We start from the raw sequence: 19,044 nt of genomic DNA, 5'->3' as shown, positions 1-19,044 counted from the left end.
CTGAAGAGCAAACTATTGAAAATATGTTACTACTCATCAGAGGCCTTCCAAGCTTCCTATACATTATTTATCTATGCCTCCGGAACTCATCTCACGACATAGTCATACTCCACAAGACACACAGGACTGTGGAAATATAACTACTACAACACTACCCTTCCACTCACGGGCTCAGGCATCCGCTTAAAACATCTCAAACATTTTGCCTCCATGGCCTGGGAGCTAAACCTGCGGATTAGGAAATACTCTAGCCTGAGACCCCTGGGAACCGTAGGGACACGGGTGTGGCCTTGGTCCCCTTACTGGTGATAGTAGAGGTCCCCGAAGAGGGGTGACACCTCCTATAGCAGGCCAGTCAACATGAGCTGGAAGATGAGTCCTAACGGGGTTCAACATCTCCATATCCCCATAACCTGTCTGAACTACAGGTGCAAGCTGTGTCAAGGCTGTCCAAAAACGGGCACGAGTAGCATAAAGCTCCATACGAAGGGCACGAGCATCTCGGTCTCTATTCTCTAACATCTGAGTGGTAATCTCTAGCAGCGGATCCTCTAAAGAAGAATCAAAGTGAACTCCACTAAGATATCCTTCTTCTCCCGGGTGAGAAGCGGGAACATAACAGAACTCTGAATTCTGCAGCAATGCATGTCTGGCTCTCATGATGGTCAACATTGAATATGCGGCATCTTGTACGGCCATGTCAACGGTAACCCCCAATCCATAAGACCAATGGATCGGCTCCTCGGCTCCAGGGTAATCTGGGAATACCCGAACAGTGCACAAGTACTGACTCTGGTTGAAATCCCGATACTGCTCCTCCACTATATACTCTGGGTACCAGCGGTAACCGGCTACTGACATCATCCTGACCAGCATGGCCGTGTGACCCGGTACATCAATGCACCTAGTCAGACGGACCACGTGATGGAAAGGATGGGCAGACATCTGAAATAGAGAATAATGCAAAGGCATTAGAGCTCTGAAAATGAAATTGGGCAGCATAATGGTTGTAAATGCTCAAAAACAATTTTGAGACAACCCACAAAAGATAGGATAGCATAACCACTCAACTATCAAGTTCAATTCCATGGTCATCAAATACTTATTTTCTTTTCTTTGGAACAAAAGAAAACTCGGATTAACTCTCGAACCGTTTTCCTACAATCTACCAATTAGTAACACGCGATCCTGAGAGATAGATAAGAAACCTAATTCTTAATCCCCGTAGGAAAGATGAGGATGACCAGAATAGAATGACTTGAGAAGAGAAGCAAGAAACTTACGTTCCCTTTCACAAACAATTCCCCTATATATAACTAAAGCATTTCTAGACTCAACTTCGACCAGTTTGGCTTGGTAATCCTACAATTAGTCAGGCTCTGATACCAACGTTGTAGGGACCCCGATCCTAAGCCATAAGAATCCAGCCTGTAACACAACGCATCCCTTTGCGGTCTCACGCACGGTTAACCCCATGGCTGCCACCTTACCTTAGTCGGGCCCGTTTGCGCATTTTGACTCACGTATGCATTTGTGTCGCTAGCATTCCAATGTCAAAAAACCCGGGTCGACACAACTAGTCATAAACTCAAGTGGCTCAACTATACAGAGACAGGCATACATAACCCAGCAAAGCAGGTGTCGGTCATCAGCGAGTGTAGACGAGTCGTAGCAAGCTACAAGGACTCCATTACACTGCGCGACATTTCCCCGTAGGGACAAACACAACAACTAAGAAGGATACATGCCATTCAACCAATGTGTCCGGAGCAGTAGCGAACTACCAAGGCTCATTGGAAGCACAAAGGGGCATTTCTTTGTATAGAGAGCTACTAAGGGCATACGACTAGGTATCGAATCCCATACATATCACACTACATCACACGTATGCATGACATACTCGATATGCATAGATACAACAATGGCATCACAACATAACCATACAACATCACAACATTTATTTAGAAGACTCGGAAGAGTCTTGCATAATATGTTCATACAGGTAGGGGTCACATGACCCGACACTCAAGTCATACAAGCAGAGTCATACAAACCAAGCAGAATCATTAAAGTTGTGTGAGTACAGACAGTTGAAAGGAAAAGGCATAAAGCCTGACTATCTACAGATCCCTTATGAAAGGGGCCAGGTCGTAGCTGGGACACCAGCTACTCGTCATCATCGAGGTCTAGATAGTACCCACATGTTGGCTCGTGGGTATCCTCTGCAACATTTATAAAACAAAAATGAGTACAAAAGTACTCAACAAGACTTTAGAACAGATCTATCTACTCATGCACATGTATCAATAAAGGGGGTTGTGGGGTTGCATGCAGCAAGCCAGCTTTGACTCTTGGCTAAACTAAACTACAATTTTAAATACTTTTAAGCAACTTTGATAAGTCGTACACGAGTCCACTACCACCACAACAATACACTATCATGGATTCCTTTCCGTCTCCCTACGAAAATGCCATACATGATACACACGCTTATCTTGATACTTTTATGAGTAGCGATTAAAGTTGTCTATGAACAACATATGTCTCCAACTAGTCCATATCAGCGGACGCAGCTATTGGAATAGATCATAAACCTGTAGGGGTGTACTTCTTCACACACGCTCTCGCCACTTATAGACATGTTCACGTCATGCACCTCGGCAACCTTCAAGCGGAAGCCCAACGAAGGAGTCGTCCACAACCGTTAACCACACTAATACCTAGTCCAGGTTTATCGCCTATTTGAGAGTGAACCCACATGGAAGTCTGGCCGAGGTTTCCACCACAACCCCAAACAATATGTGCAGGGTTCCCAAGCCCACCATCTGGGTGCCACCTGGTACACCGTGCCAATGTCTACCGCATCATAGCCCACCTCTAAGGTCAGCACTTTGCAGGGCCTCCAGCATGAAAATAAACACCAGAAACTACTTGCAACTCTTGGACCGAGTATTAGGCGATTAATAAGTCGAGCGGGGTCATATTTCAGGGCCAGCATGTGGTAGTAACTAGTCTTGGATTACATACACGGAACTCACTTCCTAAGGACGGTTCCAATGAAACAACCCGCCAAATCAGGTTCCACACTTATTCTTTGTCACTAGAACACATTCATCCATTCATGTTCATCACCCAGATGACGCAGACCTGACACAACTCTAGGCATAGCAAGCATAGCAGGATAAGACACATCATGGCTCAAGAAACTACCAGGTATTCTAGGTTGCAAGGTTTGTCTATTTACTATGACAATGACAGGTCATATAAAGGAATAGGTTCAGCTACCGAAGTAAAGCATTTGAAATATTTTGTCCTAATGCAATAAGTAGGAGCAGGAGCAGGAACATGGGATTATATCGGGATGATCAAAATGGTGCTTGCCTTGTTGCTGAGCAGAAGGATTAAATCCATCAGTCGGATATTTGGACGTATCCGGAAGGGCAAAGCCTATCGAGATAATAACGAATCAGTATCATTCATATGCAACATTATGATGCATGATCATGGCATGAAATGAAATGTAGCATGGTTTAAGGTGACTAACAGAACCTTAGTATGAATCTGATTTGAATTCAAAATTCAAATATTATATGAAATAATATATTTATCAAATTCATTTAATTGAGTTGACCTGATGCTGTTTCATAACTTTATTTGTCATCCATGAAAATAGCACCATTGTGTCCATTGAATATTTCTGATCATTTTTCATATATTATTTGTCAAATTTGAAGTTATATTTAATTTTCTATGAATTTCCAAAGTTTTGCCCTTATTCTGGAATTATTTTAAAGCAGAAATAGTATTACTGCATCAACATGACATCAGCAGGTTAATCTGGCCGTTGAAAGTCAAACCTGACCAGTGGGACCCACCAGTAAGTGACTCTGGTTAGTTTTTAGTTAAACTTTAAGTTAAATAGCTAATTAAAAGTGGCTGGCCCACATGTTAGTGCCTGGTTAGGGATTTAATTAATTATTTATTTTTAGTAACTTAAACTTAATTACTCAGGGGTGGCCCCACCTGTCATAGGCTCAGGGGGGTTGAACCCACCGGCGACGAGGTCGATGTCGCCGACGGTGAGCCTCCGGCAGCACCAGGGAGGGCGGAGAGCGTCAGAAACGCGTCTCCGATGACCAAACGAGCGGCGGAAGGCACTGGGTGAACGTCCCCTCGATGGCGCGCACGATGGAGCAAACCCCAGGGGCTGGGGTGGCCGGAATTGACGCCGGTGACGAGCTTCGCAGCGGCCGAAGCTCGGGCCTCGTGGAGGTCACTGCTACAGGGCTCAACACATGCGGGGCTGGGCTCCTATGGCACCTATGCGACGAGCTGGAGCCGATGGTGGCCTCAGAATGACCAGCCGATCACCGGAGCATCACCGGCGACGAGCTCCCGTGGCGGATCTCGTCCGGCTCCGGTGAAATCGAGGCCTAGAGCTCGGGATCGAGGGGGAAAAGAGGGGGAAAGGCACCCTGAGCTCACGGGGGTTGCAGAGGCATTGAGAGCGGGCTCGGAGATGGCATGCAGAGGAAGAACGACGGCGGCGAACTCCGGTGATCCGAGGAAGAAGACGACGACGTTGAGGCGATGCAGGGCTCGGAGGCTCGTTTCCTTTGGCGAGGACGATGTGCTCGATGAGGCGAAGAGGATGGCATGCTCGGAGAGGCTTGCGGTGGCCGTAAGCGACGGCTAGCTCGAGCTCGAGCTCGGCTCTAATGGCGGCCGAGAGGAGGGGGCGCAGGAGAGCGAATGGGAAGGGGGAGAGGATTGGAATGAGCTCGGGAGGCTTATCCCTTCGCGGCCAGCGCGACAGAGAGGCTAGGCAGGCACCCAGGTGCGTGGCCGTGCGAGAGGAAGCGGCGGCCACCTCCCGCTGCCGAATCGCGAGGGGAAGATGACAGGAGAAGATGGGTTGGGCCAAGGTGAGCGTTAGGTAAGCTTTTTCTATTTCTCTTTCTTTTCTGATTTCTGTTAAATCATTTCTGGCAATTGTTTGATTTTATTTCGGCTCCAAACTATTCCCATAATTAGTGAATAAAACTGTGGGATGTTATTTGAATTATATCCAAGCCCATATAAATGATTCAACATTTTATGATATTCTGAAATATTTAAAATCACATATTTGAGTGATTTCAGTGGCTTTTATGATTTAAATAAAATGCCAAAAGTATTTTTAAAAATAAATCCACCCCTGAAATATTGTTTCCAATATTTATCAAAAAGGGTGGGCTTTTATGAAGGCCATTTTGGGTTCATTGACCTTTTGCTTCATTGGAATTTAGGTGAATATAGAAGTGCTAGGGTTTTTCTTTGATTTCTATTTTCACTTTTAAATGCAAGAATAAAACATGAGCACAATCTTGCTAAACTTCAAAAGGAAACTAGGGATGTGACAAACAATGCTTTATGTGATACTTATATTTTTGAGTTTATTCATGATCCTCCTGAAAATTATTATGAGAAGGGAACATATGCTTATAGATATTTCAATAATTTCAAGTTCCCTCTCTTTATGTCGAAGGTTTTGAAGCTGCACTTGTTTTGCCTTCCTATGCTTATTGCTTTGTGCTTCAATGAATTATTCTATCGCAATATTCCTTTGCATAGGAAGCATGTTAGACTTTAATGTGTTTGATATTTGCTTCTTGATGCTCTCTTTTGTTCTACAACTCTTATTCATATGAGAGCATCATTAGAATCTTAAGCCTATCTTTATGGCTATAAAGAAAGAGCTCTAGGGAGACAACCCTTGTTATCTTTACTTTGAGTTTTGACTTTCAGTTTTTAGTGGTCTTGATGTGTATTACTACTGTAGAAACATCATTGTATCTTTATTTTTACGCTCTGTGCCAAGTTTTAGCCTCGGATTGCAAGAAAGTTCAAAAGTTGTGACATGCTGTCCAGAAACAGATTCTGTCTACTTGACGGAAAAATTCGCCAAATATCACCAGATCATCCTTTTGATATGAATTTTTTTAACAATATGCTTTATATAATTTTATTTCTAGCATCTGTTCTGAGTTTTTTTATTTGAGTTGCAGAAGTGCCCTGAAAAAATTATTTAGTACCTGTTGTTCTGTTTTTCAGAGATTCTGCCACGTTTTGCGTTTTCATCATTTTGCAAACCTCAAGCTTGATTTTACTTTGCAAAAACCTTTGGGCAATCATCAGAGACAGTAGCTTTTCATGAAAATATTTATTTCCAGAACATAATGAATTATTTTATCATGGGTACTAACCACTCTAACCAGCTTATGATGAGTTTCGTATGAAGGGAGTTTTCAAGTATGCAATGGAAGATGATGAAAGAAGATCCACGAGTGTCAAGCACTCAAGCTTGGGGATGCCCCCATGCACCTCAAGAAATATTCAAGGATACTCAAGCGTCTAAGCATGCCCCCGTGCATCCCCTTCTCCATCAAAAATCATCAGTTCGTCCTTCCCCATACTATATTTTTATCACTTCATATGTTATGTGCTATGCTTGGAGCGTCCCGCTCTTTACTTTTTAGTTTGTTTTAGTTTTTCTTGCTGGTCATAAATTAGTTACATCATATCATTTTTATTTGGGAGAGAGACACACTATGTTTTAATTGCTTAGAACACTCTGGTTTTCACTCTTATTGTTCTGTGAGTGTTCACTTTTTGCTAGTACTGCGTTTAGCTCTTGTTTTCCACTCATAATTTGTTTAGAGCTTGTTATTTTGCTTCAGTTATATATGATTATCTCTCTGGTCTTTAATTAATATTATCTATGAGTGTTGTTTCAAGAAAGTTGATTGGTGTTGGAGAAGAGTAAAATATTTCATGCTTATAGTGGTGCAATAGGAAGCTTGTTTAGACTGTGGCTTAGACTTTAACATGTCATGTTAGATATTATCTTAATTATATGCTTAATAGTTATTGATGTAGCATGACTTGTCTTAAATAGCTGAGAGTGCTTAATGTGCCATTGAAAGAATAATGTGTTTTTTTTATCATATCGAAGCATAATATTGTGGTATTCTCCTTTAGTGCTTCATTTGGGTTGACTTGGCGCATGCTCACACCATGTTATGACTACAAACCAGTCACCTCTAGCCTCTATGACCATTTAGTTTTTGACTTGTAATATTATTTATGCTTTGATTAATAATGTTTTGTCGTTGTGCACGATTATGGCCGTTATTGCTCTCTTAGTTGGTCGCTCCCAGTCTCTTGCTAGCCTCCACCTGTACTGAGTATGAGCTCTACTCGTGCATCCAACTCCCAAAAAAACGAAGTTTGCCAAATGTGTCCACCATAACGACTTACATGTGGTATTTAACTGCCACTCCAAGTAAATTTCTCATGTTCTACCTTTAAAACTGTCAAAATTATTCCTGTTTTGTGCCTCTGTTTAGCTCATGAGGAAGTAGTAGATAATTCGTGATCTTCTCATACTTGACAAGCTTTATCTTGGGTTTGCATGTCTAATCTACAAACTCTAATACGAGGAGGGACTGGCATGAGTGCGCTCAGCTCATAAAATATAATAGCAACAAACAAAACCTCTTTCACGCTTTGTTCATGAGATATCAGAATAGTGATAAACAAAGGAGACTAAGGGGATGTGATGTCCCCACTTTGGGAGCCATCCTCAAAACTTGTCTACCATGAGAAGTATTGGGCTATCTGCTAGCGTTTGTTGACAAATTATGCACCTCCCAAAAGATTGTTTTTACAATATTATTGATTTCAAAAATCTCTAAAAGCTCTAGCACATGAGTAATCCCTGCTTCCATCTGCGAAGGGCCTTTCTTTTACTTTTCTGTTGAGTCTTCATCTTCTAACTTTGTGCACCAATTAAGAGAGCATAGTTGTCATTCTGAGTATAATGTGATAGTCCCAAAATTTATTATTGATTGATTCATGATTATGTTATTACTTGTTCTCAAATTATTTGTATCTAGTCACCACTTGAACTTCGAAGGTGTCCTGGCATTTATGTTTTGCCCCACTCTTAAGGACAAGCGAAATACCACTTTGCTATGTTTTCTTTATGCTCGAAACAAATGTATAACTTTCAAGTGCATTATTATTCATGATATTTTGTTGGTGTTACTTTTCATGTTGAAACATGGTTGCTAAGTTTCATTGTTAGAATTATATCTATCATGCCTATGTTTAGAGTGCTATGATCTCAGCTTACAAATGCTTTTACAAATATGATGATCAAGATTATGTTGGTAGCATGTCACCTGAAAAATTATTTTGTTTTTATTGTTTCACAGTTATTGCATTGGATTATATCCAAACATCTAAAAATCTGGCAGATCCTTTTACTAAGGGTCTATCACGTAATGTGATACATAATGCATCGAGGGAGATGGGTATGAGACCCACAATTTGAGTTGTTCACAGTGGTAACGTATTCTTTGTGATCGGAGATCCCGTGAATTAGATGTGGAAGACAAGCTTTTGGTAAACTGAGAGGAAAGTATCCTTATTATTCATATTACCACTCCATGAAGATGCAATACTTTCCTAAACTGCATGGCTGGTTGATATACATCTTAATATGTTCTAAGTGGCTTATTGAAGCAGAGATGTTGTCCTGCAGAACATCTTTTGAAGAACATACATATATGAGTCTGATTGTTAACATCGCAATCTATGAGAGTAGGGTGCTCTCTAGTAAACTCATGAAAGGTCTCGGAGTATGACGTATAAGCTCCACCCGCGCCGAAGTCCCACGGTAGCCTAGTATGGTCAAGGCTGTGTGTGAAGCTAGATTCGCAGAAAACTTGCAGTTCAAGGCCTAGTCCACTATTCAAGTTGCTTAGTAGTGTAGCATAGAGTTCTAGGTGGAAGTTCAACTTAACAGTCTCCACTTTAGTATCGGTATATAAAACAATGTTTTGGAACCAAAGGCAAATTATATGTGCCTCTCGGATCTGGTGGGGGATTGCTGGAATTTTTGTCTACTTTTGGGCCAGCCCAATATATAATTTCAGAAATTCCTAATAAATCCTAGAGGTCCATGCAGCCCATTTGTGCAAGGCAAGAGGTGCAAAAGTTTAGTCTCACATTGCTAGTTTAGTGGGAGTTGGACCTCTTATAAGGGAGGATTTCCACACATGTATGAGCTTGAGAACAAGAGAGACATACACGCACGCTCCTCCTCCTCCGCCGCCCGCCTCGCCTCGTCACGGGTTGCGGGAATGAGCTGAACTAATTTTTTGCTATGCACGACTGGTATACAAAAGTTCACTTGGGAAGCTGAACGTTTTTGCTATAGTGGATATTGAACACGAACGCTACGCCCTTCTGCTGTCTGTTTGTTTCATATACCTCGCTTTCTTCGGCTCCCGTCGCTGGCCTCTCACCTCCCTCTCTTGTGCCTATAAAAGAGAGGTCACTCCTCTCGAGAGAAGACGCATCAGAACTTCCTCTCGCCACTGGTTCCGTTCTCTGTGTTGTTGCGACGTTCTTCCCCATCTCGACTTGCGGCGTCCATTGTATGTCAGGACAGTAGGCCCGTGAAACTCCGTCTCCTTGAGTCTTGTACGGGAGAAGGGCGAAAAGGTTTTTGGGGAGCGGTTAGCGCGACTACTGGCTTCCATCACGGACACCGACGATCTCTTCCCGGACGACGACTACTTCCCCGACGTCGACCACCTCTTGCGTAACATGGCCAACGACAACGCCAACACCAACCCTGCTGCTGCTGCAACTTAGTATGTGCTCATGTTCCTTTTCTTTAAGTTCCTATCATAATTTCTTGCTATTATTTCAATTCTAGATATGTTTCGTCTATGCTCATTCTTCCATATGATGCCTTGTGTATATAGAACAGCTCTACATATGTACTCTTCTAGATCATATGTGCACATGTCTTTTGTCATCTCATCTCTATATTGCATGTTTTGTTTCATCTGTTTTATGCTAGACATGCTTTTCCTAGATTTTCTTTTAATAAAGTCCTATGGTAAATTGCTTATATTTCCAACAGGATAATCGTCCCGACTCATATAAGGAGAGGAAAAACCTGATTTCTGGAGGGCCACCAAGAGCTATGAGATTTTCTCCTCCCAGGCAGCCGCCTTGGGGTTGATAACCACCTCCATACTAGCACCATCTCCAAGGAAGAAGGGGGGCCAAGGGCCGCGGCCCCCAACGACCGTGGCCGCTGCTTTGGCCGTCGTCTCCTCTCCGGGCTGCACCTCTCCATCAACCTCTTGCTCACCATGGCCATGTGTGAGTAGTCTCCCTCGGGGCTGAGGTCTTCTACGTGTAGCTATGTGGTCATCTCTCTCTCTCCCATGATGTGATCTTGATTGTGATCATAGGCGAGGTTAATCTAGGGTGATCCCATGATGTTTCCCCTTATTCTATGTATTGGATGGATGTACTTTCTTGATCTTATCTAGTATAATCCTCGAGACCATGGTGATAGCGGTCTATTGGACATGGATTAGAATAATATTTTCATGAGTGATTTCCTCTTTTGTGAATTGATTGAAGATTGAGAGTCTCTTGGTGCTTGTCTTTGACTATCCTAGATATATGTTGTGGTGATTGTGGTTCTCTCTTTGGATGGTCGCGGTGACATTGGGAAATCCATAGATGAGAACTACGAACTCTGAGGTGTGGTTTTGTAGCCCTACATAATTCTCGTCCTCTCTTGATCACAAAGGAATGACCTCCGAGTACGTCTCCATTGCATGTTTTAAGTGGAAATATCATGTTATTAGACTATGTTAATGTTGTTGCGAGTTGCCACTAGTGAAAGTATGAAGCCTAGGCCTTGTTTCTCACCATTGTTACACAGTTTATTCTCACTTTTGTCACTTGCTACCTTGCTGTCATTTTTATTACAGATTTATATTACCTTGCTTTGCCACACCTATCACCCATATTTTACCATCTCTTCGCCAAACTAGTGCACCTATACAATTTACCATTGTATTAGATGTGTTGGGGACACAAGAGACTTCTTGTTTCTTAATTGCAGGGTTGCTTGAGAGAGACCATCTTCAACCTCTACTTCCCTGAGTTCGATGAACCTTAGGTCATCGACTTGAGGGAAATTGTTGTTGTCCTACAAACCTCTGCGCTTGGAGGCCCAACATAGTCTACAAGAATAGAAGTGTGCGTAGACATCAATGGCTGACCTCCAAAACCTCTCTGTGAATGAATTTGGTGAAACCAACTTCACAAACTCGGTTCCACCGAATTCCAGAGTTGATTTAGGTTTTCCATCTCGGTACCACCGGAAGCACTAACTCGGTTCCACCAAGTTTCCCTGCCAGCTAACAGCAGAGGAACTCGATGACACCGATTTCGTAATCTCGGTAACACCGACAGCGAATGGGTACATATTCCAGCGGACGGGTTATTTGATTTCCAAGCTGTTTCACCTCAAACCCTAAGCTGCCTCCTGGACCCATGGTCGTCACCCTTTAGTTCCCGTACTTCTCCGCTGCTGGGAATCGCCGCCGCCGACATAATCTTCACCGCCATGACCACCGTAGTCGGACCACCGCCAAGCTAGGGTATGGTCCGGACCCCCTCTGCGTTCCTCCATCTGATTCATATGCAATGGGAAATTTTAATCCACAAGCCACTGTGTGCAACCTCTCTATCCACCAGATGAATCCCGTAGATTAGAGAACTAGGAAGTTTTTAGGGTTAATTGTGCGCAGACCCCATCTCGGTGACTCCGAGTTGCAAACCTTGGTGCCACCGATTTTTGAACCTAGGGTTCCCGAGAATGGACTCGGTGAGACCGAGTTGTCATTTTTGGTTCCACCGAAATGATGACCAAGTTTATGTTAAGGAGTTCATGTGTCTTGGAGACTACGAAAGTTCAAACTTGGTTCCACCGATATGTGTTTTGCAGAAAGTTAACACTAAGGATTTCTCTGTTCAAATTTTAAAAAACATCTGAATTTTTTGATGCTCATCCTTTCTGTCCTTCCTATATCCACTTCATAGGCTTTGTTGTTTGTTGTTGAGATTGTGGTTGCTTGTCAGAAATGTCTGGTTCAGAAGATAGTGAGAATGACTTCAGAGAGCAGAGTCTTGAGATGGACTCAGGCACTAGTCCAGAGAAGTCTGCTTCAGACCCAAGTTCTCCCAGTTGTCATGGTTTGCCAAAGGCAGCCACCAAGCAAAGGAATAATCTAGTTTCTGATGAAGTAGACTCAGATTTTATGCAATAGGAAACTTCAGCTCCTTCAAAGGCTCCAAGGAAAACTGTCAGGAAAGTAACTGCTACCCATGCTGTTCTCAGAGCACCTGAATATGCCAGGAAGAGCACAACGATTTACAAAGATGTACCTGCCAAGAAGGTGCTGGAAATATGCCCTAGAGGCAACAATAAATTGGTTATTATCATATTTCCTTGTTCATAATAATCGTTTATTATCCATGCTAGAATTGTATTGATTGGAAACTCAAATACATCTGTGGATACACAAACAACACACTCTCCCAAGTGAGCCTCTAGTTGACTAGCTCGTTGAACAAAGATGGTCAAGGTTTCCTGGCCATAGGCAAGTGTTGTCACTTGATAACGGGATTACATCATTAGGAGAATGATGTGATGGACAAGACCCAAACTATAAACGTAGCATATGATCATGTCGGTTTATTGCTACTGTTTTTCTGCATGTCAATGTATTTGTTCCTACGACCATGAGATCATGCAACTCCCGGACACCGGAGGAATACCTTGTGTGTATCAAATGTCGCAACATTACTGGGTGACTATAAAGGTGCTCTACAGGTATCTCCAAAAGGTGTCTGTTGGTTTGGCATGGATAAAGACTGGGATTTGTCACTCCGTGTGACGGAGAGGTATCTCGGGGCTCACTCGGTAATACAACATCACAACAAGCCTTGCAAGCAATGTGATTAAGGAGTTAGTTATGGGATCTTGTATTACGGAATGAGTAAAGAGACCTTCCGGTAACGAGATTGAACTAGGTGTGGAGATACCGACGATCGAATCTCGGGAAAGTAACATACCGAAGGACAAAGGGAACAAAATACGAGATTAACTGAATCCTTGACATTGAGGTTCAACCGATAAAGATCTAAGTAGAATATGTAGGAGCCAATATGTACATCCAGGTGCCGCTATTGGTTATTGATCGGGTAATGTCTCAGGTCATGTCTGCATAGTTCTCGAACCCGCATGGTCTACACACTTAAGGTTGAGTGACGTTATGGTATAGTTGAGTTATAGGTGCTGGTGACCGAAGTTTTGTTTGGAGTCCCGGAGGAGATCCCGGACGTCACAAGGAGTTCCAGAATGTTCCGTAAACGAAGATTGATATATAGGAAGTTGATATTTGGATTCCGGAAGAATTTCGGGCACTGCCGGCAGTGTACCGGGAGTGAAGAATGGGTAGCGGGGGCCCACTAGGTGGGCCCACCACTCCCCAAGAGGGCCACATGGACTTGATGGTGGCACAATAGCTCTTAGTGAGCTGTCTAGTCAACCAAAAAAAGGCCATGTGGAAAAAGGTGGAAAATCCAAAAGAGTTGGACAATTTGGGAAGGAGTCCTAATCCAAGTAGGATTGGAGGAGGACTCCTCCCTCCTTTGGTTCGGCCGAGGCCAAGGGGTTTCCCTTGGTGGGCAAGACAGCCTACTCCCTCCTCCTATATATACTAGAGGTTTTAGGATTTTTGAGACACAATTTTCAACCATGTGCAACCCTCTCCTCTAGTTTGTAGTTCTTCCTCTAGATCAGATTTCTGCGGTGCTTAGGCGAAGCCCTACAGGAATAGATCACCACCTCCGCAGGCGCGCCATCACGCTGTCGGAGAACTCATCTACTTTCCCATCTCTCTTGCTGGATCAAGAAGGCCGAGATCATCATCGAGCTGTACGTGTGCTAAACGCGGATGTGCCATCCGTTCGGCACTAGATCGGGATGGATCGTGATGGGATCGCGGGACAGATCGTGATGAGATCACGGGAAAGGCTGCGATTTGAATCCCGAAGATGTTCCACTACATCAACCGCTTTATATACGCTTCCGCTTAGCGATCTACAAGGGCATGTAGATTCACTCTCCCCTCTCGTAGATGATCATCTCCATGGATAGGTATTGCGTGTGCGTAGGAATTTTTTTGTTTCCCATGCTACGTTCCCCAACAGTGGCATCATGAGCTAGGTTCATGCGTAGATGATATCTCGAGCAGAACACAAAACAATTTGTGGGCGTTGATGTTCGATTTGCTGCCCTCCTTAGTCTTTTCTCGATTCAGCGGTATTATGGCATTGAAGCGGCCCAGACCAACATTACTCGTGCGCTTACGAGAGACCGGTTTCATCGACTAACATGCAACTTGTTGCATAAAGATGACTGGCGGGTCTCTATTTCTTCAACTTTATTTGAATCGGATTTGACCGAGGCGATCCTTGGAAAAGGTTAAATAGCAAGCTGCATATCACCGTTCTGGCTTTGCGTAAGTAAGATGAGATCATACTAGCTACCCACAACAGCCACATAAAACATGCAACAACAAATTAGAGGACGTCTAACTTGTTTTTGCAGGGTATGCATGTGATGTGATATGGCCAAAGACATGATGTGATATATTGGATCTGTGAGATGATCATGTTATAGTAGTTAAATGTCGACTTGCACGTCGATGCTACGACAACCGGCAGGAGCCATAGGGTTGTCTTTTAAACTAACGTTTGTGCTTGTAGATGCGTTTACTATATTGCTAGGTAGTAGCTTTAGTAGTAATAGCATAGATAGCATGACAACCTCGATGGTGGCACAATGATGGAGATCATGGTGTGGCGCCGGTGACGATGAAGATCATGCCGGTGCTTTGGTGATGGAGATAAAGAAGCACAAGATCGTGGCCATATCATGTCACCTATGATTTGCATGTGATGTTAATCCTTTTATGCACCTTATTTTGCTTAGAACGAGGGTAGCATTATAAGGTGACCCCTCACTAAAAGTTCAAGATAAAATTGTGTTCTCCCCGACTGTGCACCGTTGCGACAGTTCGTCGTTTCTAGACCACGTGATGATTGGGTGTGATAGACTCAACGTTCACATACAACGGGTGCAAAATTGTTGCACACGCGGAACACTCGGGTTAAACTTGACGAGCCTAGCATGTACAAATATGGCCTCGGAACACAAGAGACCTAAAGGTCGGGCACGAAGAATATTGTTGATATGATGAACATGGAGATGTTCAGCAGTGAAACTATACTCAACTCACGTGATGATCGAACTTGAGTTAGTGGATTTGGATCATGTGCCACTCGAATGACTAGAGGGATGTCTATTTTGAGTGGGAGTTATTAGTAATATGATTAGCTAAACTCAATTATCATGAACATAGTCAAAAGGCCTTTGCAAATTATGTTGTAGCTTGCATTGTAGCTCTATTGTTTTTGATAAGTTCCTAGAGAAACTTTAGTTGAAAGATGATAGTAGTAATTATGCGGACTGGGTCCATAAACTGAGGATTGTCCTCATTGTTGCGCAGAAGGCTTATGTCCTTAATGTACCGCTCGGTGTGCTGAACCTGAAGCGTCGTCTGTGGATGTTGTGAACATCTGACATACACGTTTTTTGATGACCACATGATAGTTCAGTGCGTAAATCTTAAATGGCTTAGAATTGAGGCACCGAAGACGTTTTGAACGTCACAGAACATGCGAGATGTTCCAAGAGATGAAATTGGGATTTCATGCTCGTGCCCTAGTTGAGAGGTATGAGACTTCCGACAAGATTCTTTATCTACAACGTAAGGGATAAAAGCTAAATCGTTGAGCATGTGCTCAGATTGTCTGAGTGCTACAATCGCTTGAATTTAGTGGGAGTTAATCTTCCAGATGAGAGAGTGATGGTTCTCCAAAGTCACTGCCACCAAGCTACTAGAGCTTCGTGATGAACTATAACAGATCAAGGATAGATATGATGATCCCTCAGCTATTCGCGATGTTTGACACCGCGAAAGTAGAAATCAAAAAGGAGCATCACTTGTTGATGGTTAGTAAAACCACTAGTTTCAAGAAGGGCAAGGGCAAGAAGGGATACTTCATGAAACGGCAAACCAGTTGCTGCTCTAGTGAAGAGACCCAAGGTTGAACCCAAACCCGAGACTAAGTGCTTCTGTAATGAGGGGAATAGTCACTGAAGAGGAACTACCCTAGATGCTTGGTAGATGAGAAGGCTGGCAAAATCGACATAAGTATATTGGATATACATGATATTGATGTGTACTTTACTAGTACTCCTAGTAGCACGAGGGTATTAGATACTGGTTCGGTTGCTAAGTGTTAGTAACTCAAAATAAAAGCTACGAAATAAATGGAGACTAGCTAAAGGCGAGGTGACGATATGTGTTGGAAGTGTTGCCAATGTTGATGTGATCAAACATCGCACACTCCCTCTACCATCGGGATTAGTGTTAAACCTAAATAATTGTTATTTGCATTGAGCATGAACATGATTTGATCGTGTTTATTGCAATACGATTATTCATTTAAAGAGAATAATGGTTATTATATTTGCTTGAATAAATACCTTCAATGGTTTATTGAATCTCGATCATAGTGGTACACATGTTCATAATATTGATGCCAAAAGATACAAAGTGGTAATGATAGTACCACTTACTTGTGGCACTGCCGCTTAAGTTATATTGGTATAAAATGCATGAAGGAGCTCCATACTGATGGATCTTTGTGCTCACTCATTTTTGAAACATTTGAGACATGCAAACCATGCCTATTGGTATAAGCGCATGAAGAAACTCCATGCAGATGAATCGTTTGGACTCACTTGATTTTGAATCACTAGAGGCATGCAAATCATACCACATGTGCAAGATGACTGAAGGTCTCATTTTTCCATTGAGATGGAACAAGAAAGTAACTTGTTGGAAGTAATACATTTTGATGTGTGGAGTCCAATGAGTGCTGAGGCACGCAGTGGATATCATTATGTTCTTACTTCACTTACGATTTGAGTAGATACAGGAGTATTTGCTTGATGAATCACAAGTCTGAAATATTGAAAAGTTCAAGCTATTTCAGAGTGAATATCATCGTGACAAGAGGATAAAATGTCTACGATATGATCATAGAGATGAATATCTGAGTTGCGAGTTTGGTACACAATTAAGACAATGTGGAAATTGTTTCGCAACTCATGCCACCTGGAGCACCATAGTGTGATGGTGTGTCCAAACGTCATAGTCGCGCCCTATTGGATATATCGCATATTATGATGTCTCTTATCGAAATACCACTATCGTTTTGGGTTAGGCATTAGAGAGAACCGCATTCACTTTAAATAGGGCACCACGTAATTCCGTTGAGATGACAACGTATGAACTATGGTTTGGAGAAACCTAAGCTGTCGTTTCTTAAAAGTTTGGGGCTACGATGCTTATGTCCAAAGGCTTCGGCCTGATAAGATCGAACCCAAAGCAGATAAATGCATCTTCATAAGATACCAAAATAGTTGGGTATACCTCCTATCTTAGATCCAGAAGCAAAGTGTTTGTTTCAGAAAATGGGTCCTTTCTCAAGAAAGAGTTTCTCTTGAAAGAATTGAGTGGGAGGATGGAGGAACTTCATGAGGTTACTGAACCAACACTTCAACCAGAGAGTAGAAGGGCGTAGGAAGTTGTTCCTATGGCGCCTACACCAGTTGAAGTGGAAGACAATGATGGTGATCATGAAGCTTTGGATCAAGTTACTACCAAACCTCGTAGATTGACAAGGATACGCGCTACTACAGAATGGTGCAGTAATCATGTCTTGGAGGTCATGTTGCTGGACAACAATGAACCTACGAGCTATGGAGAAGCGATGGTGGACCCGGATTCCGACAAATGGCTGGAGGCCATGAAATCCGAGAGAGGATCCATGTATGAAAACAAAGTGTGGACTTTGGAATAACTACTTGATGGTCGTAAGACTATTAAGTACATATGGATCTTTAAAAGGAAGACACACGATGATGATGAGAAGTCACCATTAAAACAAGCTCGACTTGTCGCAAAGATGGTTCCCACAAGTTCAAAGAGTTGACTATGATGTGACTTTCTCACTCGTAGTGATGCTAAAAGTCTGTTGGAATTATGTTAGCGATTGCTGCATTATTTATTAAATATTGCACATAGGATGTCAAAACATTGTTTCCTCGACGGTTTCCTTGAGGAAAGGTTGTATGTGATACAACCAGAAGGTTTTGTCGATCCTAAAGATGCTAACAAGTATGCAAGCTCCAGTGATCCTTCTATGGACTGGTGTAAGCATCTCGGAGTTGGAATACATGCTTTGATGAGATGATCAAAGCTTTTTGGTATATACAAGGTTTATGAGAAACTTGTATTTCCAAAGAAGTGAGTGGGAGCACTGCAGAATTTCTGATAAGTATATGTGGTTGACATATTGTTGATCGGAAGTAATGTAGAATTTCTGGAAAGCATAAAGGATTGTCTGAAAGGAGTTCTTCAAAGGAAAACTTGGATAGAGCTACTTGAACATTGAGCATGAAGATCTATAGAGATATATCAAAACGCTTAATAGAACTTTCAATGAAATGCATGCCTTGAATTTTTTTTGAAGGAGTTCAAAATAGATCAGCAAAGGAGGAGTTCTTGGCTGTGTTGTAAGGTGTGAATTTGAGTAAGACTCAAATCCCGAGCACGACACAAGAAAGAGAAAGGACGAAGGTCGTCCCCTATGCCTTAGCCGTAGGCTCTAAAGTATGCCTTGCTGTGTACCGCACCTGATGTGTGCCTTGCCATGAGTCTGTCAAGGGGTACAAAGAGTGATCCAGGATTGAATCACTGAACAGCGGTCAAAGTTATCCTTAGTAACTAGTGGACTAAGGATTTTTTTCTCGATTATGGAGGTGATTCAAGAGTTCGTCGTAAAGGGTTACGTTGATGCAAGCTTTGACACTAATCCGAATAACTCCGAGTAGTAAACTGGATTCATATAGTGGAGCAGTCATTTGGAATAGTTCCAAAGGGCGCGTAGTCGCAGCATCTATAGGATGACATAGAGATT

The sequence above is a fragment of the Hordeum vulgare genome, chromosome 2H (genome assembly GCF_904849725.1).
Source record: "Hordeum vulgare subsp. vulgare chromosome 2H, MorexV3_pseudomolecules_assembly, whole genome shotgun sequence".
Lineage (NCBI taxonomy): Eukaryota > Viridiplantae > Streptophyta > Magnoliopsida > Poales > Poaceae > Hordeum > Hordeum vulgare.
The sequence above is the reverse complement of the archived record's forward strand: the minus strand, read 5'-3'. Positions refer to the sequence as shown.